This window comes from Lissotriton helveticus, chromosome 3_1 (genome assembly GCF_964261635.1).
Source record: "Lissotriton helveticus chromosome 3_1, aLisHel1.1, whole genome shotgun sequence".
NCBI lineage: Eukaryota > Metazoa > Chordata > Amphibia > Caudata > Salamandridae > Lissotriton > Lissotriton helveticus.
In genome coordinates, this window is record NC_136061.1 from 1,888,824,031 (window position 1) to 1,888,851,648 (window position 27,618).

Genomic DNA, 27,618 nt, shown 5'->3' on the forward strand with positions numbered 1-27,618 from the left:
TTCGGGTGATAACTCTGATATGTTAGCAGAGAATTACAGGCCATCGCCTTCTTGTATAACTCTGTTCCTAATCCATCATCATTCGGGAAAATCCTGACATCCAAAAAAGAGAGGCTTTCTTTAGAAAACTCCAGAGTAAATCTTAGATATTCATACCTCTCATTAAGCCATGAATGAAATGCCTTTATTGTTTCGAGGTCACCTCTCCACACGACAAAGATATCATCTATATATCTTTTCCAGACACGAATGTGTCTATAGAAGGGATTGCTTTCTTGCATTAGCAGTGTTTGTTCAAAATGATGGAGGTATAGGTTTCCCAAACTGGGGGCACATTGACGTACCCAATACTTGTAAGTACAAGGTGTCCTCAAATTTGAAGACGTTCTCCTTCATGACCTTGCGAGCACAGGACTTGATGAATTGCACTGGTGTTATATTATCTGTAAGATGTTCTTCCAGCATGTGTTGTATGGTTACCAGAGTCTCTTTCTGTGGTATGCACGTATACATTGACTCAACGTCGAAAGAGACCATGGTCTCTATCAAACGGAGTCTCTGTTAACTTCTTCCATGCTCATGACGGCCCCAACCGTCATGAGTCACGGTGGGCGTGTGCTGATGACGGCCGGGAGCCGTCATGACCACGCCCGCGATAGGAATGTTCACCACTGGGGAGGAATTTGCGCCGCAGTGATGAGGTTAAATGCAGCAGTAGGTCTTTTGTATCCAACAAAAAGGTTGGCATGTCAGATACAATGGGTCTCAAGAAAAAGTCAACGAATGTTGACAGAGGTTCAAGTATTGAAACAATCCCCGAAAATATGGGTCTTCCGGGCGGTGGACATTTCTCTTTATGTATTTTTGGCAATACATAAAATTACGGGATGGCAGGAAACGTTATTACCAAATAGGATGCTTCATGTTCCGTAATCCAGTTATCTTTGTATTCCTCTACCATTTTCTTGATGTTTTCTGAGATGAGCTTTGATGGATCCATTTTCAATATCCTATATGATTTCCTGTCTTTCAGTTGCCATAAAGTTTTTTTCCCCACAGAGCGGGGCCTCCTTCCCTGAGCTGCCTGCCAGGTCGAGGTGAGGCACTTTATCCTACTGTAGAGGGTAAGTGTGACATCATTAATTGTTGGTATATATGACTATTGGCAATATAATGAATAGGATTATGTCAGCAGCATAGCACTATAACTGACTGTGTGCGATCTTTTTTGTTTTTCTCTCTCTTATTTGCAGATATTCTCAGTAATACCTGACATCTCTTCGCATTCTATTTTTGGTCCTGAAGAAAGCCACTGATACAGAGTCCTGATCAATAGGCTGAAACATGTCCACCCGTTTTTAGAGTAGTTGTAAATCCATACTATTCTTTGCATTGCTTTTTAACCCTGCCAGTGAGAGCATCCCAACAAAATTAGTTTTGTGCATCTTTCTAGGCAGTTTTAAATTCACCAATATCTCTTATTTTTCCTTCTACATTTGTTTCCTTCTGCACTGCACCCTCACTACACCAAAAGCATCACATATGGGATTTTAGCATCTTAACTCCTTGACTGAACATCCATGAAAACATCTCTGAGCTCCTTCCTCACAGTGAAGAAGTTGTAGCTCCCAGTAGGACTAGGATTTCCTACTGGTAGGAGGAACCCATATGATGAAGCATGTCACCCTCGGGAGAGTGAGGGTTCTAGTCCTAAAGGGATAATTTCCCCCCTTTTGGTTGTATTATAACTTTGAGAGAGTTCAGACATTGATTGCACATCCTTGCTACGATAAGGTTCTTGTGATAAAATTAGACCCGAGGTGATAATGTGCTGCTGATCATGTTTTGGGGAAGTTTCTCCTTGCTGGTCTTTAAATGAGATTCCCTAGGACCCTACCCCAAACAATTTTGTTGTTACAATAGAGTGAATTACCCCATCTTGGTCATTGGCTGGATACCCCTAGCGAGATGTCAGACCCCTGCATGGTAATTTCTCAGCATGCAAGGACCCTCAGTGTCAGCGGAAGTGCCTTCTCTACTACGAATCTTTTATAATAGAAAGCAACCTTGCAATGTGCGCATAGAATATTGATGTTATGGATATATAGATAGCCCTGTCGCCCCCTGCATGAAGATAGTGATGACATTTGTACATAGTGGGAAACGAGACCTTGTACACGATGTTCATGGCATTGTGACAATGTTGTGCAAAGCTACATTTAAAAACAAGTTTGGTTTCAGAGAAAATAGTCCAACATTGTGGTGCATGCAAATATGTGCAAAAGGTCACAGCTGGAAATGTTATTTTGAGGACAATGTTAGAAATAAGCTGTTACGCTACATGGCCCTAACTCAGAAATATAAGAATGGGCTTTGGCATAGATTGGGGTGAGTCCACTGATGTGGGGGTGCTGCTACCAGCTTGCTCCCCAGAGGCCGGTGCAGCAGGCACAGTTGTGTTTTTTCCAAAAAAGATCTGGGGCGAAATACCAGGGGTGGTGGTAAGCTCCTTCTTTTTCTTAATGGCCACTTTCTTGGTAGCACCTTTCTTTGGGGCCATCTTGAATCTGTCAGCAGTGGCACTTAGCTTCACAAGTTGAAGAGATGTCTGTGATGTGTCGGTCAAATGCCACGTAGTGCAGAAGCCTTCTTTCTTGCAGTAAGGTAAGGTACATTTTATTTGCATGATTAACAAAAATCTTACAATTACTCCAATCTTAAAAAACACACCAATTTAAAAGTACAGATCAATAATTTAAAAACTTTCAAAAGTCTCAAAATAATTTTCTCAAATAAAACATGAATATAATTTATAAACATTACATCAGTCCGTCATCTTTCCAAGACTTAATATAAGTAGTATCAATTAATATTTCTGTAATTATGTGCAATTTCATAAAAATAGACCTACATTTTATCTCTAATTATTTTAGACTTTCAGATTTCCTGTTGCCAACTCACAAGTATCCAACTTCTTTTTTACAAGTATTAAAAATGTAGTAAAATTGGCGTTCATTTTAATATCCGTTGATCTAAAACAAACTACCATGGCATGTCTGTAAGTACGAACACCTCTGTTAATGAAGCAGTTTTTCAAATATCGTTTTCTTTCCGCCAATATTACTGCACATATACAAACAAAATGAATAATACTTTCGTCCCATAGGTTGCATCGTCTGCACATAGTCGGCTTAGATGATCTCAACCAGGGCACTGCATGTTTTAAGCCAGTTAAGTTGCCAAATCTTGCTTTCATAAAAATGTTTTTGGTTTGAACAGACCATGGTATTTCTAAATATGGTTGGACCTTAAGACTTGTATATTGATGGACCAACATCCATGCGTGGGATCTCCTAATAAACAGTTCCTTGACTTTCAAAAGGGATAAATGTTTAACTGTTTTGTTGATTATTTTCTTAAAACTTTGTACTGTTAAGGACATTTCCCAGATATCGGGAATTGACAATTCTTCAAGAACTTTTTGCAAATATTTATAGGAAGACAATTTTTCATTCTGTTGCATTTCTTGCCACAAAAGTATGTACATTGGGTTATTAATATTAGTTTTGATTTGTCTCCAGGTTTTAACGTACTGACCCATTCTTGCATGTTGTTGATTGCAAAAGCCAAATTCCAGCCTTATCTGTGCAGGCGATACATTGAGTAGAAGCCGAAACAGATGTTTCAATATATTTGTAATAGCATCATTTAATATTGTAGAGTCCAGACCGCAAAGTATTTCACTTCCATATGTAAGGCACAAGAGCAATTTCACTTTTATTACTTTTCTTATTGGGGTATAAGTTGGGCCTCCCAAGGAGCAGTAAAGTAAGCGAAAAGCCCCTTGTAGACTTTTGGCTCTTTTCTTCATCTCCATTTTATGGAATAAAACAGATCCTTTCTCATCAAACAGTATCCCAAGATATTTATAACATTCAACTTTTACTAGCTCCCACTTTTGGTGGTACCATTTGTATGTACTGCACTTCCATTTCTTGGTACTGACTTCCATTACTTTTGCTTTTGTTTCATTTACAGTCATTATATTCTCGATTGAATACATTGATGTTTTGTTTATTAATCGTTGCAGCCCTATCCTTGTTTGACTTAGTAGGACAACGTCATCAGCGTATAAGCAATTCAATTTGTTTCTCAGCCAGCTTCGGTGACTCTGCTAACTCATTGTTCATTGCAGGCATAAAATCTGATAAAATTAGATTAGATAAATATGGAACTAAAACACACCCTTGCTTTAGGTCTTAAGTTGTTTTAATTTTCCTAGAAAGGTTTGAGCCATTCCCTAGCCGGACTCCTATCCAAGTATCAGTATTTCACAATTGCATTGCATTTAAAAGGCAGGAACTAATGCCATAATGATCCAGTCTCCTTCATAAAATTTGCCTATTCACACAGTCGAAGGAAGCTTTAAAATCAAGGAAACATAAATATAGTGGCTGTTTTTTTATTTTATATTTTTCCATTAAAATTCCCAGTGTTAACACATTTGTTGTTGTACCTTGACCATGTAAAACACCCGATTGGTTTGGTGGAATTAAAGGCTTTTCATTAGCACAGTCAATTAACTCCTTAAGCAGAACCGATGGAAATAGTTAAGCTTCAATATCTTGGATTGTAATTAATCTATATTTGGATGGGAGGGACCAGTCCCCACTTTTAAATATAGGAGAAATTATAAATCCCTTCCATGAGTCAGGGACTGATCTTATTTGTAGAGCGTGATTAAATACTGGTGTTAGATAGGACGACCAATATAAGGCTTTCTCCTTATACAGTGCAGCCGAAATCCCATTTGGACCAGGGGCACCATTAGATCTCTGATTCTTTATTAATTTACATACTTAGTTTTCTGTTATCTCTATTGTATTAGTATTCCTTTCTCCTCCCATTCCATTTGTAGCCCAATCAATAGAATTCATAACCATGTTTGGAGTAGGATTCAAGGGCATATCTATAAATTATACCCATTCAGATTCAGTTACTGTTGATGAAGTAGTTTTCCTACTAAGTCTATTCAATTTGTTTACTAAAATCCAGAAGTCTCTTGTATTAATCCTTGTGCAAGCATATAAAGCTTTGGCCCACAACAATTGTTTTTCTTGCATTTTGTCCTTCCAGATCATTTTCCAAACTTCTATATTTATCCTTTTAAGTTTTACTTTGCAGATTAAATTAACTAGGAACTTTTTCACCAATCTCAGTATTCTGTTACGTTCTTTTTTTTAATAGATGGCTTTCAAATGATATTTTCACCATTGAACATAATGTTTTTTTCTCCACTGTCCTATATTAGCATTTTTTTTAGATTGACTATTTATTAATTCCTTTGTAAAGTGAGGCCATTTTTCGATAGAATTCAAGTACTCTCCTTCAAAGTGAAAATCAGCAATGGCCTGTGCAGTGTTTGTAATTGAATCGTTGATGCTATCTGACCAATAAAGTTTCTTGTAATTTACTGACACTATTTCTCCCGGAAGTGTTGTATTGTATTCAAATCTTAGACCACTTAGGTTTAACTCAATTATTTGTTGATTGTGGTCACTTCTATCTGTTCCCTCTATCTGATATGACAACATTTTGTGAAATAAATTGAACGATGCTATGGTATAATCTATTCTGGACTTATGATCCTCTGCTAGAAAAGTCCATGCAGGTGGCGATTCTTTTAGAATTCGCCTTTTTAGCACTCTTAGGCCTATAGTTTCTAGTTCTTTTACAAGAGTCTGGACATTTTTTTCATTCTTTAATTTCCTCATGCCTATTGTTAATGAAAAACTGGGGATTGACCATAATTAATTTTGCCGTTGTATTTCAACATCTATGACGTAAGACCACAGCATATTCATGTTAAAATCTCCAGTAATGATGATTGGGTGTCATTGTCCAGTTGCTGCAATACCATAATTATCAAATTGTTAGCCATAGTTCTTTGTGATTTAATATCAGGGTGAATATATACATTGATTACTACAAGAGATTTAATTATATTTTGTTCCTTGTATCGTATTTTGACAATTAGATAATCCTTTTGACTTTGAGCGTCCATTTCACTTTCCATTTTTAGATCAGTTGCTATAAAAAAAAGCCAGACCCCCACAAGGTCTGCCATAGTTACTTGTTTTCTTAGCGACTGAGTAATAGCCCTTATAACTTTCTAACCTGAAGGGAACTAAAGCCCAAGTCTCTTGTACACAAATGATTTGAAAATAGCATGTTGCTTGTTCTGGATCTTTGCTTGAACTCATTTATTTTCTAAGATCATATTCTGACCCTTTCATTCCTGATTGTTGGCTCTCTTAAAGAAACTTTGGTTGGAGGATGCCAATCCTGCCTGACATTATGGAGAGCTGCTGTTAGCCAACCTAGTTTGACAGTGTCAAATCATAGGTCTCCTTTTTTCCTCTAATGATCTTAAAAGATGCCATTGGCCATACCTATGGGGTTTTTCAATATTGAGTATTTCTTATTATTCTCGGTTCTCATTTGGTTATGATTTTGTAATTTTGGTGAAACAAAAGTGCTAGGATAGGAAGGTTGAAGGGGAGTTGTTATTTTTATTCCCAAGTCTTTAAAGAGATTATATTCTTACATAATACGGCTAGCAGCAGTAGATGATGTCTAGGTTACTAATCTCAATTCTCGATTATTATTCTTGATTGTGAGAAATTCAATTGATTCTATGTCAGTACATTTAATTTTCTTCAATTTACACAATTTTAATATATTTCCATGATTCAAGATATCATTATTACCCCATGATTTATATTCCAGCATAAATATTACCTGCACAACTCCCTCTTTTTCATCTGGGTTATTTAATTTGATTTGTTGCAGGCTGTTTTCGCCATGAGTGTGCTCAGTTAACTTCCCATTATGATTACTAACAGTTTGAGACCATGATTGTTTATTTTTATGTTACTGCTTCCATTCGGTTCCCAGATCTTGTGGTAATTTAATATCCTTCTAGGTTTTTGACAAATCTCTATTTGTTTCATCCCCTTTGGCAATATCACTATTTGCTCTTTTTGTTTCCAATTGCAATGGCTTATTTTCCACCTGCTCGTTACTTTCCTCCACTTACAGCATTTCTAAGGACTGTTTTTTTTCATTCTCTATCATTTTTATTCTATCAGCTTGCTTGTTGAAGCATTTATTTTTCATGACTGTTTGTTATTCCAATAGGTCTTTATTAAATAGAGGGTGAAAGGGTTTTGTTGGTGACATTTGTTTACCTTCACCTTCACAATATAATATTTGGTCATGGTTGTTTCCGGTGTTCGATCTGACTACATCCAATGCATTTGTATTTTTTTATATTTTTAGAAACTTTATTTCTCGCTTTCCGTTGTTTTTTTCTCTGTCTTTTGGATAGATGAGCTTCCAGTGCCACATCTGTCACTATTGATTGTGTTGAACATAGGTTTATCACTTCTTGATCAATTGTTTTATCAACTATTTATTTTTTCTTTAACAACAACAATATTGTCTTTACATTTCATTGTATCTTTAGAGGGGCAGTCAATCTTGCCAGGTTGAATTCCAACATTACACAAATTCCCTTTTACATCCTCAATTATTGTTTTTAAACCATCTGGAATGGTAGCCAATTTGTTAGTTAGTGGATCAGAACTACACTCTGCATACGTAGATATTGGTAAAGATTGTGCCCTTACTAATAAAATATTTAGTGATGTTATCTTCTGCTCAATTTCGGCTACAGAGGATGCCATAGCGGTCAAGAGATCTATTTGCACCTCCATTTTGTTGGACTGATATGTGGAAGCTTCCAGAGTTAATTGAGAGGTTTTAAAGGATAAATCCCAAATTGCTCCTGAGTTCCCACTTCCTGATACCTGAACACCTGGGCTATGATATTGCTCATTTATAGATAATTGATCCTTATACTTATCTTTTTGTGGCCCTTGAAGATCATGACCCTCGTCACATGAATTAATAACTTGTGGCCTACTATCCAAAACGTCTTTTTGATACAGGGTGCTCCAATGCTGCAGAGTTTCTGGGTTGCTGTTAAATTCTTCCATATTAGTTTGATTTCCGTTATTTTGATACACTTTCGGCTGGTCCAGCTTTTGGGCGGAATTTATTCTAGACAGATTAAGATCCGGTTTCAGTGGGGTATTGGCTTCCCTTATAACTATAATTTTCACCCCATCAGTTAGCTCTTTTAGAGCTTCTTGCTTGGATTGATTTATTTGGCCCAACTTATATGGGTCCCCTATAACGTTTGCTTGTCTGATTTTTACTTGTACTTCTATTGGCATTGGCTCCCTACTTGGTAGTAGTTGTTGAGTATCTCCCATTATTGAACTCGTGCATTTTGAGTCATCTTGTTGTGAACGACCAGTAAGTGGAATAGTTAGCACCACTGGTTTCTTTGGTCCTTAGTTGAGTTTGACATTCGTTCCACTTCCCCGTAAATCTTGTGGTGGCCTGGTTCACTTACTACTTGCTTTGGGGATGTCATATTTGTTCTACTCAGTGGTTTAATAGTAGTGTGAGACCTCATGAGTTAGTTAGCAATGTTAGCATAGCGCAAGTTGGATCTTTCATAAAGTCATACTTTGACGGCGACTTTTCCAGTTTCCCAATTGTATGGACCTTAGATGATTTAAGGGACTGTATATCACCTGCCTGTTTTATTTTGAACGCATCTAATATTAATGTTTGTTGTATTTTCCTCTTCCTTTTAATAGGAGTAAACGGTGGCCGCTTCTTTCCTGACCTCATAATACACCCTCTATAAGCAGATTACTGTCCTCCTTTAGAGAATCAAACATGCCAGTGAAAAGACCAACGGGTGATTTGATTAAGCTAAAAAAATAATTAAAAAAAAACCACCTCCAAACGCCTCCAAGGAAAACACCATCAAAACACTCCTCAGTACAGAATACGCCGGTGCTGCTGGTTAAGTATTAATAAATTAATCAGTTGATTGATTAATATCTGGACTACAGGTAGGGCTGTAAGCTAGGCATACAGGGGTCGAGGGGCGCTCAAAAGGTCAAAGTCTCATTGCACTTGCTCCTTTACAGAGTTTTTTACAGATTTTTTTTACAGGCTCAAGTTGCTCCGCGGCTTACAGACCGATCAAATTCAACTGCCGCTCACCACACGCCACACGCCCCATGCCACTTGCCTCTCACCACTCACTGTTCATTACTGATCATTGCTGCTCATTGCTGAAGTCAGGAGTCTGGCACTCAAGCAGCTGGATGGGTTGAAGGAGTCAAGAGCACCGAGGTGCCAACACGGCAAAATGCCAGGAAAACCTTCAGGAGCAGGATCAGGAGCCAGTCGCACTGTGGCACAACAGCCAGACAGCAGATCCAGACACCTCCGCTTCTCGGCTCCGCTCCCCAGCTCTGCTCGATGCCTAATGCAGACCTAAAACCAGGTGGCAGGCATTGGGCCAAGGCTCCTCCAATCCCCCGCAGCAGCCGGTACACCAGCAGCCCCACAGCACCTTAGCACTGCCGTGCCGGCAGCGGCCGCCGCACCTGCCACACCCGAGCAATCAGCAGGAATAAAAAAAAAAACCTCTGAGGCGCCCATATGTCCGGACGCTGAAGACGCCAGCGAGGCCTTCGAGAGCGAGAGCGGGAGCCGGTTGAACAAAAAACCCGGGCAGTGGATCCAGGCTCCACTCCTCAGCTCAGCACTGCTCTGCATTGTTTCTTGGAGTACTGTTGTGCAGCTAAAAGAAAAGAAGCAAGATGGACATCAGTAAAACATGCCATTGTTGCAGTTCAATCAGTAGAACAAACAAACACAGTATCATTTAGTGTGATCACTGGTTACTCTTATTATAAATAATGAAAAATACAGTGTATCTATTTGTAAAACAGAAAACCACACCAACATACATTTTCATGGTGACTGACTGTACACCCAGGAAGGCTAAGATAGAGCAAAAATAACACAACATACAGATGTAACTGTATGCTGTATATGCGTCATGTGATGTCACTCACGTGTGATGTGGCACTCAGGCAGGTGCAGCTGACTAATGACAATGGAAGGAATAATCCCTAGTCAATGAATGCTGTTGTGCACCTATATCACACATGGGGTTAGTTGATGCCAGATGTAGTGAAAATGGTATGAAAATACATTTAAAAAAAGTTTTTTAAACATTGAAAAAATATTTCATTTCCCAATTAAAAAAAAAATAGAAAATAAAAATTGCTATCTTTTTTAAATTAGTGAAAATATCCTCAAAGATATAATAATAAGTTATTAAATTGTTGTCTCATTTCTCAACCGTCCATGCAGCCTATGGACAAGCCAAAGGGCCACACTGGCTGGATGCACAAAATGGCTGCCAGCCAGTGCCACATTGTCATCAACAACAACACTGAGCAGGAAGGCATTGGGAACAAAGAGAAGACATGCAGGCCTATGGGAAAGGCACACTGGCTTCCTACACAAAATGGCCACCAGCCACATGGTCACAAGAGACACATGCAGGCCTATGGGGCAAGCACTCTGGGTGGCTAATGGCTGCCAGTCACATGGTCACAACAGCAAGAGGCAGGAGGACGAGGCCTGGTAAACAAAGAACACATGTAGGTCCATGGACGCTGACTATAAAAAATGCCCCCTGGCCACATGGCATGTGGAATAAAGGCAAATGGTGGCCTATGGCAAACACACACACACACTGGCTAGTGGCCAAACAAAGTAGGCATGGTAAAACAGAGAACACAGCATTAATTCAGCAATGCCAAAAACAAAAATTAACAGGGCAAAAAATGTTCATAACACACTTCCTCCAAAAAGCATTACCCCACCTATACACTTTTTGCAGGATAAAAATTATTTTGCAGTACATTAAAAAAAGCACATTTTGTATTTTAATCTATTCCCTAGAAAAGCTGTTTCATTAAACAGTCAGCACCTAAAAAATTGTTTCACGCACAGATGACTAGTACTGGACCTACTGGCTAGAAGTCTCATTGGCAAACTAGGCCACATAGTGAACTAAACAGAGAATATTGCAGGTTTATTAGAAAGCATGGAGAACATTTACTAAACTGTGCATCATTTTTCCTGTACAAAATAAGAAATATACATGCATAACAACAACAAAAACCAGCAAGGAGGTATAACCACAAACAAAGACGAAATGCAAGGCTATGGCAAACGCACACTGACTGAAGGCCTACGCAAAATGGTCACCAGCCACATGGTCACAACAAGAAGCATGAGGCCTAGAAAACAAAGTACACATGTAGGTATATGGCAAAAGCACACTGGCTGCATACACAAAAAGGCCGCCAGCCAAATGGTCACACAACAACCATCAGCAAGAAGGCATGGCCACAACAAAGAGAAGAAATGCAAGCCTATGACAAAAGCACACTGGTTGGATACATAAAATGGCCACCAGCTACATGGTCACAACAAGAGGAAGGAAGCCTAGAAAATAAAGAACACATGCAGACCTATGGCAAAAGCACACTGGCTGCCAACACAAAATGGCCGTCAGTCACATGGTCACAACAAGAGGCAGGAGGCATGGAAACAAAGAAAACATGCAGGCCTATGGACAGTCCACTGACAATACAAAATGGCCCCAAAGGCAAATGGTGGCCTATGACAAACACACACACACACTGGCCAGTTAAAGGTGCCCTCGGCCTGGTCACCCCCACACCTCCCGCCTGCTCCTCCTTACCTGCCTGAGCCTCGCAACCAGCGACGCCCCAGCCGCCACAGGACCACCCAGTGACGCCCCAGCCGCCACAGGGCCGCCGCCGAGCCCCCAGGCTTCCCGCCGGGTCCCACGAGACCCCGCCCCCCCGGCCGCCGATTGGTTCCCGCGCTCCCCGCCTCCCCGCAGACCCTCCCTACCGGATCCCCTCTTATGACGCCCCCAGAGCGACCGCGCAGCGGACGCGCGCAGCGGGAGCACCGATTGAGCGCCGAAGGTGCGCCAAAGGTAAGCCCGTCTACGCCCGTCCGCGCCTGGACCGCGCCCAGCACAAGGACCCCTGGCCCTCGCAGACCCCAGCCCACCCGCCGGACGTACGACGCCGCCACCCTCAACGCACTCAACGCCATCCGAACCCCTGGATGCTACCGAGCCACCCCGAGACGCACCCACGGACCCTTCACCTGCCAGTCCTGCAAGTTCTCCTGCATCCGGACCTGCACTGCACCAGCATCCACCAAGCCGAACACCAGCAGCAACCACCTGAAGTGCATCCTGCTCAACACCCGCTCCGTCCACAGACACGCCGTCCAACTTTGGAACCTCCTCGACACCACAGCTCCTGACGTTGCCTTCCTCACGGAAACCTGGATGAACGACTCCTCAGCACCGGACATCGCCATCGCCATCCCAGAGGGATACAAGATCATCAGGAGAGACCGCGACAAGCAGACTGGAGGAGGCATCGCCATCATCCACAGAAACAGCATCCGCATCTCGACCAACACCGACGACACCCTGACAACCGCCGAACACCTGCACTTCCAGATCCACACCGACCCCAAGACCACCCTCAGGGGCACCCTGATCTACCGACCCCCGGGACCACGCACTCAATTCAGCGAAGACATCGCCGACTTCATCAGCCCGCACGCCCTCCCCTCCGCTGACTACATCCTCCTCGGGGACATCAACTTCCACCTGGAGAACAACAACGACCACAACACCACCACCCTGCTTGACAACCTCGCCACCCTCGGTCTCAAGCAGCTGGTGACCACCCCCACCCACCTCGCCGGACACACACTCGACGCCGTCTTCTCGTCCAGCAAAGACTTCGCCTTCAGTCACGCCACTGGACTCCACTGGACGGACCACAGCTGCATCCACTTCACCTTCAGAAGGACCACGGTCCACCACCACCAGCAACAGGCTGCACGAAGAAGCTGGAACAAGATCACAGCCGACCAACTCGCCGCATCCCTAAACCAGCACCCTCCCGCCAGCTCAGCGAACCCCAGCCAAGCCGCCGACAACCTCACGAAATGGATCTGCACCTGCGCGGACGAACTCGCCCCTCTGAGGACCCCGCCCAGCAGACCCGGAAGCAAGAAGGCCCCGTGGTTCACCGACGAACTCAAGAGCTCCAAGAAGAACTGCCGTGCCCTCGAGAAAGCCTGGAGAAAAGACCCCACACCGGACAACATGACGACCCTCAAGCTCGCCACCTGAAAGCACCACCAACTGATCCACGCCACCAAGAAACCAGCATTCAAGGACCGGCTGGACAACAACGCACACAACAGCAAGGAACTCTTCAACATCGTGAGAGAGCTCTCCAACTCCAACGCCGGAACCAACGACATCACCCCATCGCAAGACCTCTGCAACTCCCTCGCCTCCTACTTCCACAACAAGATCGCTGACATACACAACAGCTTCAACACACAAACAACGCTCCCCACGACCACACCAACGCCCCCCACCACCACCCTCAACGCCTGGAAACCGATCAACCTCGAAGACACCATCAGCACGATGAACTCCATCCACTCCGGATCTCCAACCGACCCCTGCCCCCACCACGTCTTCAACAAGGCCGACGCTGTCATCGCACCCCACCTGCGGGACATCATCAACACCTCCTTCGACACCGCCACCTTCCCTGAGAGTTGGAAGCACGCCGAACTCAGTGCTCTACTAAAGAAACCAACGGCGGACCCCACCGAACTCAAGAACTACCGCCCCATCTCGCTCCTCCCGTTTCCAGCCAAAGTCATCGAGAAGACCGTCAACAAGCAACTGGCAGCCTTCCTCGAGACGACTGGATCCCTCGACCCATCTCAGTCAGGCTTCCGGGCCAACCACAGCACCGAGACCGCCCTCATCGCTGCCACTGACGACATCCGAACCCTGCTGGACAACGGCGAAACAGCGGCCCTCATCCTCCTGGACCTCTCCGCGGCATTCGACACTGTCTGCCACCGCACCCTAGTACAGCGCCTCGGCAACGTCGGAATCGAGGAGAAGGCACTGGAATGGATCATCTCCTTCCTCGCCGGAAGGACACAGAGAGTCCGCCTCCCCCCGTTCAGATCAGAAGCCACGGAAGTCATCTGCGGCGTCCCTCAGGGCTCCTCGCTCAGCCCCACCCTCTTCAATGTCTACATGAGCCCCCTTGCGGCCATCGCACGCCAACACAACCTGAACATCATCTCCTAAGCCGATGACACCCAGCTGATCCTCTCCCTGACCAACGACCCCGCCGCCGCCGGAGCCAACCTACACAGGGATGAAAGACGTGGCCGAGTGGATGACAACCAGCCGCCTGAAACTGAACACAGACAAGACGGAAGTCCTCATCCTGGGCTCCTCACCCTCCGCCTGGGACGACTCCTGGTGGCCCCCCGCCCTGGGCAACGCACCCAAACCGACAGACCACGCACGCAACCTGGGCTTCATCCTGAACTCCTCCCTCTCCATGACCAGACAAGTCAACGCCGTCTCCTCGTCCTGTTTCAACATCCTGCGCATGCTACGTAAGATCTTCCGGTGGATCCCCACCGAGACCAGGAAGACGGTCACCCAGGCCCTCGTCACCAGCCGTCTGGACTACGGCAACGCCCTCTACGCCGGAACCACCGCCAAGCTCCAGAAGAGACTCCAGCGTATCCAGAACGCCTCGGCGAGACTCATCCTCGACGTCCCCAGACGAAGCCACATCTCCAGACACCTGAGAGACCTGCACTGGCTCCCGATCAACAAGAGAATCACCTTCCGGCTCCTCACCCACGCACACAAAGCCCTGCACAACCAAGGCCCGACTTACCTCAACAGCCGCCTCAACTTCTACGCTCCCAAACGCCATCTCCGCTCTACCAGTCACGCCCTCGCCGCCGTCCCCCGCATCCGAAGAGCGACAACAGGAGGAAGGTCCTTCTCCCACCTGGCCGCCAAGACCTGGAACTCCCTCCCTCCCGACCTACGCTTGACCCAAGACCACCTCTCCTTCAGGAAGAAGCTCAAGACCTGGCTATTCGAGCAGTAGCGGACCCCCCCCCCCCCTAGCGCCTTGAGACCCTCCGGGTGAGTAGTGCGCGGTATAAATGCCGATGATGATTGATTGATTGATGGTAAAACAGAGAACACAGAATTAATTCAGCAATGCCAAAAACGAAAATTAACCGAGCTAAAAATTTGTTTACAACAACACACATCCTTCAAAGGCATTACACCAACTATATACTGTTTGCAGGAAAATAAATGTGCATACCACAAAAAAATCACATTTTGTATTTCAATCCAAATCCATCCATGGCCTAAATGATGTTTCAAATTCAACAGGCACAACAGAAACAGTTGTTTCATGCACACATGACTAACAATGGGATTACTGGCTGAAAGACCAATTGGCAAGCTAGGCCACATAGTGAATTAAATCAATATTGCAAATGTATTTACAACATTGAGAACATGTAGTAAACTGTTCAACATTTGTCCTTTATAAAAAAAGAAAAGTGATAGGCAAAAACTCATTAGGCCTCTACTGAAACAACAGGTCACCCACCACAATACATTTAAAAAAATCCATTAAAAGTACAACTACATTCAGCTGCATGGCCCCAATCAAACAGACAACACTAGTTTTTCAACTTACTTGTCAAATCTCAAATACAAAGTCCATTAAACCAATGGGATATGCAGCAGACACAAAAAGTGATCCTTGCAGCTACAAATCCAAATGGAGATGGAAAAGCACTGGGAGGAGCTTGCTGAACACTATAGGGCAGTTCCTTTAGGTTGGAAAAAAAACTCACACAATAAAAACCAGTGCCAAATGTCCATTCGAGGAGGTTTTTAACTAAAAAAAAGTGTTTGTGATCGCATACAGCAGAAAACATCCGCTGGAAGTCGCTGGCATGCCCAAATGATGAGTTGGTGACACCAAAATCTCGCTAGAGCATGCGCTGGCTAGAAAATCTTGCGGCATCCGTGAACTGCCCTGAAAAACGCATAGGAGATCGCAAGCGCCCGGCAAGTCACTCCAATGCATGCTAAAGGACATTTCATGCCTGCTAACCGAAAAAACCTCTGCCCCTTTGCGGACTTAAGCAGTAACTCCTCACTCTCCGCGGAGCGTGAAGTTGCCGAATTCCGTAAACTCCGCAAGCAAAGCAGAGTTTTACACCCAGGCTTAGTCTCTTGTGAACTGTGAGGAGTCAAGAGAAAAACATGCTGAGGAGACTAAGTTAAGCCACTATCTACAGGTTCCTCCAAAACAACTCTAAGAAAAAAAAAACAAGGTGAACAACCAGTAAAACATTGTTCAACAGAGTCAATCTCCAGAATGAATTGATGAATTAAATGATGAAAAGAAAACATCACAGCCAGGTTCACTTTGAATTTGAATCAGCAGGGTCGCCAGAGTGCATCTCTATTACCATCGGCCACTCTTTAGCCATTGTCGCCGGGTCAGGAAAAAGTCCTGGGGTGAAGCTCTGGTTTCCCACCATTGTTGTTGCCTGCGGGCTCCATGCTCCCACTACTTGTGCTGGCAGCCAGAGAGAGTGGTGTCATCAATGCCAAGTATCTGACACACATCTACAAAAGATCAAAGTTAGTGGAGTTTGCCATTCAGCTGAAGACGATCCGAAGGGGTGCCATCACGAGTATTTAATGTCTTTTATTCCAGGGATGGACTATGACCGGGTAGAATTCTCTGCCTTCCTAGAGTGTAGAGGCCACTAAGTCTCTGTAAAGCATTGGTTTGTGACATTTAAACTGTATTGGGTGTCGGTCCCTGTCTGCACAAAGAATAAGTTCCTTCAGTGGAGAAACATGGACATATACCAATATATCTGCTGGTGGTGCACAATCAGGTCTCTTGGGGACCACTCTGTGTCCTTTATCATTCTTGATGTCCATCTCCGGTGGCACCACCAGAATTGATTGGAAGATGCCTGCGACAAACATGGTTATGTCAAGTCCTTCAGATCCAGAAGATATGCCTTTGATGCGCATATTGTCTTGTCTCTACCGATTTTCTAAGTCTATGGCGTAAGCCTGTGGATCAAGCTGTTGGCCCCTGAGCTGAATAACCTCTTGTTGCAGCTGCTCTATCTCTTCATCTCGGGTTCCTTCATGGTCTTCAATGTTGGAGACTCTGTCGCCCAGACCATCCAGGTGGGGGCAGACGTCCTTAAGATTATTTGAAAGATCTTTCTTGAGGGTTTGAAGATCCTGACTGAGAGAAGCAAAAAGCGATGAGGTGCAGGCCAAAAAGAAGGCGGCATAAGCCCACCCTCGTTCCCAGGCTCGGTGGGTTAGATTCAAGAAGAAGGCCGGGAGAGCCAATGGGGTGCCCAGCAGGGCAACCGCTATGCAGCTTAGTTACAGGATTGACATGGCTACAGGTTCAGTGTTCATTAGTGATCACTGTCACCCATTTGTGGCAAGTGACACCATGGGGGCTTAAAGGCCTCCTCTGTCAAGGGGATTGTTCCAGTTCAACAAACAGTCCTTATTGAGACATTTGTCCTTGCTGTGGGGTGTGCACACGTTCCTTGCCATGAATGTAGGGCCCCAGGCCAGGGAGGTGTCTGATAGTACAACAAGGAGTGGCAGGATCAGCCTAGTCGAGACACTCAAAGCCCTCTTTCTCTGTGTCCCAAGGTTCAGCCTCAGCAGGAGGTCTAGATCGCATCCGTCCCTCAGGACCAGCAGGGTGGGGCCCAGGTCAAGTCGGTGTCCTCAATTTGTACTGTAGTGCAAGGGTAAGCCCAGGCACCAGTCTCACCTCCAGACTGTCCAACACAAAAAAGGGGTATTCACCTGGCCCCCAATAGCACAGCTCTTGAAAGGAGGACACCCAGGGTGTACTACATCAGTATCCTTGAGGCCGCTATTCTACGATAACCACCCTCCACTCCTGACCCCATGGGAGGGGCCAGTGCTGGACAGAACAGAAAAGTCACTGGTCCTTGCAGGCATTCCAGGTGGGGGCTCCCCACCATAGGGGCGTCTGTTTCCAGGCCCCAGGAGTGCACATTGACAGTACACTATGCTCTATGCAGTCAGGGTAGGCCATAAGTGCCTGACAAGTAGGGATGCCAGTCTGCCAGGCAACTAGATGCATTCTGCACTAACCACCGGTAGAGATTTCAAGCAGAGTGAGGCCTCGCACAGTTCGCCCCGGTAGCACCATCCATATTGAGCGAAGCAGGGTCTGTAGGTTGCATTTTCATTGGACTCAGAGCCGCTGCATTGCCATCTTATAGCGGGTCATGCTGTTCTCCTCTTGTGCACGGGCCCTCGAAGACCGCCTCGCAAGGCAGCTCACCTCTAAACTCTTCATGCTGGTGTCCTGTCACTTCCCCTGGATGGAACTCACCAGAGATTACCCCCTGCGTTAGGATATGTAAGCAGGTCGGATCGGTGGGGGAACAGAGAAACCAAGAGGCACGTCTCACATATCCACCATCTTGGCCACCCATCCGTCATCATTTTAGACAATGGAGTTTCCACTTAAGACAATGGATGTCACCTTTTTAAACAATAGAGTTGGCCATCTTCCTCAATTTATGCAGAATCTTTGAACACTGCCTAAAGTATCAAAGAAAGTAAGAAACCTCGAATTGACCATGGACTCCAAGCAATCAATGACTTCCCAAGTGGACAAACTAGCAAGATCAAGCTTTGTTACAATATAAATCTGCGAAGCATCTTCCTCTACCTGGGATTCCCACAAAATGTCCAGGCTACAATCTCTATTATTTTGTCCACACTTGATTACACCAATAGCCTCTACCACGGATCATCTTTAACAACTATGAAGAAACTACAACTGATTCAGGACTCGACTGCCAGATTACTCTTACATATAAGGCCACAAGCCCACATCTTCCCTGCCTTCAGAGCCCTACATAGGCTACCAGTTTCCAGAAGATCCATATTCAAGTTGCACTGATTCACCTACAAAGCGATACATGGAACAGGACAGTTCTTGATCAGGAATAAAATCACAAAATACATTCAACAAAAGAACATCTGGTCTGGAGTTGCACCTGGCGTCAAAATCTCACTGTATAAGAAAATAACCATGAGTGGCACATCCTTCTTTGTTCAAGCAGCCAAACTATGCAATCCTTTAGCTTCAAACATAAGAGCCATGGATCACTACTCAAGAATTGGCTTTACCCCACAAACCACTGTACTTAAACATAAATATACAGCATATCCCTCCGTAAATATACATTTATTTGGAATATAGATGTGTACCTACATATGTGTATTGCTTTGTATAAACGTACATAATAATTATGTTTTAAGGATATAGATAATAATTAGTCCATGTTTCACATGTATATATGTGATTGCATGAATAAGTACATCTTTTATCATAACTATTAATTTACAATTACTTCACTATTGAATTATAAAAAAAAAAAATTGAAGTACAGCAACACTTGAAAGTCTGACTTTATTAAATTCAACTTCAATATACAGATAATACCTTCCTTCTACAATCAATCAATCAATCAGGGGTTTGTAATGCACACTTCTCACTCGTGAGGGTCTCAAGGAGCTGGGGGGATGGTGCTGCTCTGGTCCAGTCGAAAAGCCAGGTCTTGAGGTTCTTACTGGAGCTGTACAGGGAGCGGGAATGCCTGATGTAGACTGGGAGTTCGTTCCAGGCTTTGCCTGCGATGTAGGACAAGGCTCTTCCCCCTGCTCTGGTTCTGCGCATGAGCATGGTCACTGCTAGTGCGATGTCGGCAGAGAGGAGGTTTCTCTTGGGAATGTGGAAGGAGATTCTATCATTGAAGTATTTGGGTCCAATGCTGTGGAGGGATTTGTAGGTGTGGGTGAGTAGCTTGAAGGTTACTCTCTTCTCTATGGGGAGCCAGTGGAGGTCTTGCAGGTGTTGGGTCATGTACTTATGATATACCTCCCATTACTTTATATTTTTGCTTAGCTTCTAATTCAGCATATCCAATGCACTACCCTATATCTCACCCTAAATCTCTTGTAATATATCTTCTACCTCCAATCTGAGTCATCTGAATCCTCATTCCACTACTCGCTCCAATGCACTATCCCATTTCTCACCCTATACCGCCCTCAATATTTCCTCTACCTCAACTCTCTGACTCATCTCAAACCTCATTCTACTACTCTTTCCAATGCACTGTTAAAATATAAATTTGTCTGCTTGTGCATTATCCTATGTAATTTAGCATTCAGGGCACCATTTTCTTTCTTGATGCCATTTTGAATCATGATCAAAACTAATCCTTTAATATTTCTGAGAAAAGACCTCTGCCAAGTTTTCTTTCTACAAGGTTGGATTTTGCTTCACTAATGAATAGACTGTTCTTATGCGCACTTATCTTTCTCACTAGATAGAGTCTTTTAACTACTTGTCTGAGGACGGGCCCGACTGGAACAACCTTGGACTTTTTAAGTTGAAGGTTACTCTCCTCTCGACAGGGATCCAGAGGAGGTCTTGCAGGTATTGGGTCATGTACTTATGCTATACCTTTCATTACTTTATATTTATTGCTTCGCTTCTAATTCAGCATATCCAATGCACTACCCTATATTTCACCCTATATCTCTTGCAACATATCTTTTGCATCCAATCTGACTCATCACAAACCTCATTCCACTATTCTCTCCAATTCACTATCCCATTCCTCACCCTATAGGGCCCTCAATATTTCCTTTACCTTAACTCTCTGACTCATCTCTAGCCGCATTCTACTACTCTTTTCAATGCACTGTTAAAATAGAAATGTGTCTGTTTGTGCATTATCCTATGTAAGTTAGCATTCAGGGCATCATTTCCTTTCTAGACGCAATTTTAAATCATGATCAAAACTAATCCTTTGCTATTTCTGAGAAAAGACCTCTACCAGGTTTTCTGTCTACAATGTTGGGTTTTGCTTCTCTAATGAATAGACTTCTTATTCACGCTTACCTTTCTCACTAGATAGAGGCCTTCAACCACTTGTCTGGTGACGGGTCCGACTGGAACAACCTTTGACTTTGTAACTCTGTGCAAGTTATGAGTGAGCAATGAGATTGCTTTTCTCTTGTATTCCATTGCTTTGTAACACCTGCCTGGAAAATTCCACTATGGGTGTGTCTTAGCCCAGTTACGAAATGTACATAATGTACCTTTATGCTTGTCGATTTCAGTCCCTCTGTAGCACTCTTAGCGACTGGGCAGACTGGGCTCCCCTCTGAGTGTACCTGAATAAACAGCTATTTGTTTGTATTCTCTACTGTCTGGTCGACTCTTCATTTAGTATGGAAGGCTGAGAGGTGGTCATTAGTGACCCGAGTTACCAGAATCAGGCAACTTCCTTCAGTTGGCGCCCAAACAGGGATTCCTTTAGGTGAGTGACCCATCCCCTTTCCGCGGACAGAGGGGAGGTCGAGTCTATCGTCGGGTCAGACTGATGGTTCAGGGATCCCCGCACAAAGATCACTGATTGCTCGAAGCTGCCCCTTCCGTCTTGCCAGACAGTGCCTCGCCCAGTGGTCATCCCGACTGGAGTCCTGAACGGCGAAACCCTTGGATCTGACTGTTTGGTCTAAAGATCCAGCAATGGAGATTCGGTTTGTTTGAGCTACTCGTATCAGGTGACTTTGTTTTTGTTCTTTGTGGATATAGTTCCATTGTGGTTTGAGTTTAGTATGGTCTGCGGACCGTTTTCTGATAAAAGCATTTGCAATTGCTTTGCCAGGCATAAATAACGAACTTGTTTTCTTTTTGAAATAGGTCTGAAATTAGTAAGTTTCTCTCTTTGTGTTGTTGTTGTTGTTTTTGTTGTGCAGATGCTCGATTTGAAGAAGCCCAGAAGGCACTCTAATTTGTATATGTATGTGAAGCATGGTCTTCGCCCTATGATGTTTAGTACATTATAGAACAAATATATAAGGGACAATGCCTTTGACAGGCACTTTTGATGAGCAAAATATTGGGTTTGTACAGGAGCAGTTATTCAAAAGACAAAGTAGGAAGTCTATGTTTGAGCCCCTCAGAGCGTGGCAGCAAGTAGCTAGGCAGAGACAACTGAAGATGGAAAAATATGCACGGAATGGGAAGACGCAGACACTGACCCAGAAAGCGGTATAATATGATAGAGAGAAGCAGGAGGCAGGAGTTGAATGTGAGGATAGGAGGTTTTGATTACAGATTGCTAAATCTTAATTGGCCCAAGAGGAAAATTATACTTTTTTAGAGAAATTATTAAACACCTGTGAGACGCCGTCCCGGCAACCCCAACATGAACACAGCCCTTCCCCGAACCTACCTCCTTCGCTACCACCGGGTCTGTATCCCCGACACCAAAACGCCATCACAAGGACAAGACTCGAAGCACCAGCCATAACCCGGAGAATCCCGCCCTTCTTTTTCCCACAGGGACCAACCAGAACACCGAGTCTGAGGGACTCAAATCTCGCGGACCTCGGAAGCTCCGCCCCTGTGGCAGAGACAGAACAGGATAAAACAGGGAACCAGGAAGAGAACGGCGTCGGAGATTCGTGGCAGGACCCTCGGACTGGAGGCGGTGAAGGAGAAGAAGCTGGAGACGGAGAGCAGACGGCCGAAGCAGACGTGTGGACCGAAGAGTGGTGGAGTCCACAGGAGGTGGCTGAAGAGCGGCCGTAACTCACCGGAGAGTTACGACGGACCGCGTGAGTGCCTTACACCTTCCTATTTTCTGCTCGCTAGGAGACCCTGTAAAAATCCCTGTACAGTTTTTCCCCTCTCTTTAGAGTCACGTCCCCTACACTGTAGTATAGTTGTATAGCACCCCACTGCATGCCCAACCATTCCCTTCACGTCCCGACTGAGCACCCTTTCTTCTTACCGACCTGTGTTCCTACCTCCCGATACCCTCCTTTCCTCACGGTCTCTTTCCGTCCCTCCCACACCACGTCCCGGGCGACGGTGAGCGGTACAGAGCGTCCTGAGACCAGGATAGGACTAACGGTCCCTTGTTTTCTCTTTTTCTTCCTGCCCTCCGTGGATCCTCCGCATCACCGGAGCCGCCGTTGGAACACCTGAAGACAGCGAGCTGTATTCAAGACCCGGAGCGGATCCCATACCCTGAAGCCTTCTTTTGTTTTCCCTGTGTCTTACTCTGTGACTATCTGCAATAAACAGCCAATATAGCACACTATATACGGCCTCCTCGCCTGCTTTTCCGGCCCGCTGCACACCCTTCCTCACAACACCCGACCCCTGCCCCCATTTGCCCCGCAGAGGATATATCCTGTTGTTCCTTCGTTATCACAGCAGCCTGTTACAACTGCTAAAACAATTCCTGTGTCTACTGCTGTCGTTTCGACGGCTTTGGCTACATCACCCCCTGCTCCCTCTTTGTCTTCACCATTTGTGGCAACTGTAACTGGTAGCAGATAACATATAGAAACGCGTCAACCTTGCGTAACAACTTCGCATTACAACCTGCGACCCCTCAGACGCAGAATAAGGAGTGAATGTAGTGTGAATGAGAGAGTTTGTTTCGGGAATTTGTAAGATTTGTTTAGTCTCGTATTTTGTCTCTGCATGGTATGGTTATGTCTTTTACTGTTCTAATGAAATACTATATGTTTTATTAAATGAATTGTGATAATTTGTAAGCAAAAAGCAGAAACAGATGAATGATATTTCGTACATAAAAAAATAATAAAAATTACAAATGAAAAAAAGTTAATGTTGCCACCCTGTGTTAAATAATATTTGTTAAAGTGTAGAAGTTGTCAATCTCAAAATTGTGTAGGTCGTGAGGGAATATTTCTATATGTTATAATTGTTGTTCCTCTCTTTCCCTGACCTGAAAAATATATATAGAGGGGGTCCCATATCTATGTTAATAACTGTAACTGGTAGCACACCTACTGTCTTGACTCCTATACCACCTACTCTCTGGCCTCCGACGCAACCGCAAGCGACGATTGTGCCTGTTACTTCTGTTGTTTCACCTTCTAATGTTCTTCATCCCCCAACATTTTGAGTGTTGAGGCGCCAGTACCGGATGTGAGGATAGATATTGGATGGAATTTAAGGAGCGAATGGGCCCATTCATGCGATCTGGGGTGAGAGATGAGGAGAAGAAGGTAATAGCAGACCAGGCTGTGCAGTAGGGTCGTAATCCCATTTATAGTGTGGAGGATGTTTGGGCAGTTATGAGAGATTTTGATCCCTTAGTACAGCAGAATGCTCATGAGCATATGTCAGCTACTTTGATTAGTCTTTGACAGCAACACTTTGGGGATGATTTATTTATTTTGGATTTGTAATGCGCATAGCTGCCCCAGCGACGGGGCATCCCAGCCCCACCAGAGAGCTTTACAAGAGCCCAGGAGTGAAACAGAGTGCTAACCAGAGAAAGCAGGGAAGAGCCAGGTCTTTAAGACTTTTTGAAATGCCAAATGATTCTGGATTGCTCTAAGGGGAGCAGGGAGAGAGTTCTTAAGTTTCGCCACCAGGCAGCGGAACAACCCCCTACCAGCTCTGGCTTTCCCACCTTGGGGAGTACAGACCAACGCTAGGTCGGCAGATCTCAGTGGGTGCTCAGGCACATAGAATTCTAACAGATTAGATAGCCCCAATGGTGCCTGGCGAGTCAAGATCTTGTGCAATACGCACAGAGGCTATTCTCTACACTGCACTATTTTGAACCTGATTTCCAGGCTGTTTCTGTGCTGCTTGATACAGCAAAAGCATTTAATTCAGTGCACATGTCTTATATGTTCACAGTACTCAGTAGGATGGGATTCCCCCCTTTTTTTGTGCAATGGCTCAGAGTTCTCTACAACGGACCGGTTGCTCGTGTACGGGTTAACGGTCGGGTGTCGTCTCTATTCCCCATCGAGAGAGGTACGTGACAGGGCTGCCCTCTGTCACCTATGCTCTTCTCTCTGGCCCTGGAGCCCCTGGCATGTAATCTACGCCAGAAACACTCGGCTGCTGCACTTGTGTTCCGGAAACGCCCATTGATTGTCTCCTTATGTGCGGATGACAAGTTGCTTTATGACCGCGAACCCTCTGTACATCTATCTCCGCTGCTTAGGGAGTATGTCCCGTTCGAGAGGTTTTCGGGCCTTGAGAGTAACTGGTCCAAATCAGTGGTCTTCCCCCTTACTGCCCTTACCAAAGAAGTAGAGCTTGACTTCCCACTATCTTGGACCTCTGACCCTGTAAAATACCTTGGCGTGTGGATACACCGGGATCCTTCCGTGGTGGTTTCTGAGAACTATGGCTGCACGTCTATGCGCATTTCTGAGCAAACCGCAAGGTGGTCACATCTACCCCTCTCATTAACAGACAGAATAGCAGTCGTGAAAATGGTCTTCCTGCCTAAACTGCTATATTTATTTGTCAATGTACCCATTAAATGGAATAAGGTGTTGTTCCGCACCCTCCAATCCGCCCTTTTGACCTTTGTGTGGGGGGGGAAACGGCCCGATGTCGATGGGAAATATTGGTGCATTCCTTTGATCGAGGGAGATTCGAGGCTCCAGACCTGCACCTTTACTATTTATGTGCGCAAGCCCACTTTGTGCATTACTGGCATTTTCCACAACGTTTTTAGCCCCACATGGCTATTGAGTCGGATGCTGTTCTCCCTGTTCCGCTGCAGGCGATGGTCCTCTCGGGTGGCTCGGGTGGTCCGCAGATAGAGATAAATCCTCCTTTATGTACGTCATGGGCGTGGCGGGTACTGGCGTCCAGAGCTCAGCTGGCATATTTATATGCCCGACTGCTACCTCTAGCTTCTCAACCTGACATATCCGCTGCACGGGAGACTCCCGCCTTGGAAGAGCTAGCGGGTGCAGGCATCACCAGATTGGGGGATTTATACAAGGAGGGTCGTTCTAAAACACTACGCGAGGCACAGAACAGTGCGGACCAAAACTTCATGTTTAACTTCACGTATGTCCGAGTTCACCAGGCCATTCGCGCGGTGTACCCTGAGTATCCTGCGGAGCCTACTCAGCTACATGCGCTGCAGGCATTGTTGACGGGAGAAAGTCACAAAGGGCTTATTACTAAACTCTATTATACCTCTCTGAGAGAGCGAGACCAGGAGGATCACCCTTCTTGTCTGCGGTGGCAGACTGCGGTAGGTAATCCCATAGCACCGGAGGTTTGGACGGTGTGCTGTCAGCTTTCGGGACGTCTCACAGCTAACTGTAATCTCAGAAATATTCATATCAAATACTTGCATCAGGTATACTATTCCCCCTACAGTTATATAAAAATGGCCTAAGAGAGACAGCAGACTGTGTAAAGTGTGGTGCTGTGAATGCAGATTTTTACCAGGTCGCCTGGTTATGTTGAGGTGTGTTTGCCTTCTGGACTGCAGTGGTTAATATCTTAACAGATATTGTGCTGGAACCCGTGGGCTGTACTCCTGAGCTGTGCTTGTTGGGCTATGTCAAGCGCTTGAAAACCGCCAGCAGACGTACAGTTGCGATCTCCACCCTGTTCGCAAAGAGGGCGGTAGCGCAGCGCTGGGGCTCCAGATCTGTACCCACTGTGAAACAATGGCTTTGAGATTTGATTTATTGGAGGGACAAAATGCAAGTGTATGAGGAGGAGAATCCGGAGTCCTCCCACCCTAAAGACTATTGGGCCCCCTTTACAGCTTATTTGATGTCTCATCCTGACATACTTTGAGTGGTCTATCTAACATGTTCGTTTATTTCCTTCCCTGGAAGCTGCCACTCATTTGACTATTTATTGCCCCTGTTTTATATTGCTTATTATTTTATTTTTAGGTATCTGCTCCTATACTAGAATTGTCTCTGCGATGTGCAGGAAACTGTGTTGTTTTGTTCAGAAGGTATAATGTTTATGATATTACTGCTCTGTCTGGATGGGTGGGTGGGGAGGGAGGGGGATTGGGTTTACTTATGATCAGGTGACTTTTCATTATTCTGTGCTTTGATTGTATGCTTTCCCTTGAAATCAATAAATACAATTTGTAAAAAAAGTATACCTTGGAGGTATACCATCCTGACTGATGTGGGATAAAAGCTTATGACAGAGAAAGCTCCACCGCTGGTGCTCAAGAGAACCAACGTATTGATGAACACTAGGAGCCTGTACCAGTGAGGCTCTGATGGACACTGGAAACTTGTATATTTTCTTTGTTTTTTGCCCCCATTTCATCATTTGTTATGCATCCCTTTGGCAGGTTGGTTGCTGAGGTAGAGCAGCCAGTGATGTTTGTTGCCCAGCATAATATGACATGGACCCAATAGAAAAAAATGATGTGTGTTGCTCTTGTAGTATTAATGATTATAATATTGTGTGGGGTGTCATGGGTTTTGGAGAATGATCAGGAAGCGCCTTTACATACCAAGGTTAAAGTTATTTCCCCACAAAGAAAGAAAAGGACAGCACAAGTAATGTGTTTAGATATACATAATCGATTTTTCAGAGAAGGGACCACTTGTTACCCAACTGAGTCTGTCACTAGGACTGTTTTTGGGTTTTGGTTTTCCAGATCCTTGTTTACATTAAAGAAAGCCACAGGAGATGGATTATCTGGGTGTGATAAGAATACATACTGTGATAACTTCTACATGGAAGAACAGAATGTTACATTGGTGGGTTGGCA

General features: G+C 44.7%; 1 protein-coding gene across 2 annotated transcripts in view; it reads right to left on the reverse strand.

Moving 5' to 3' along the window:
- Positions 1–27,618, reverse strand: part of LOC144823936 (sperm-specific sodium:proton exchanger-like) — an 8,804,346-nt gene that overhangs the window by 4,311,674 nt on the left and 4,465,054 nt on the right. The window lies entirely within an intron of this gene.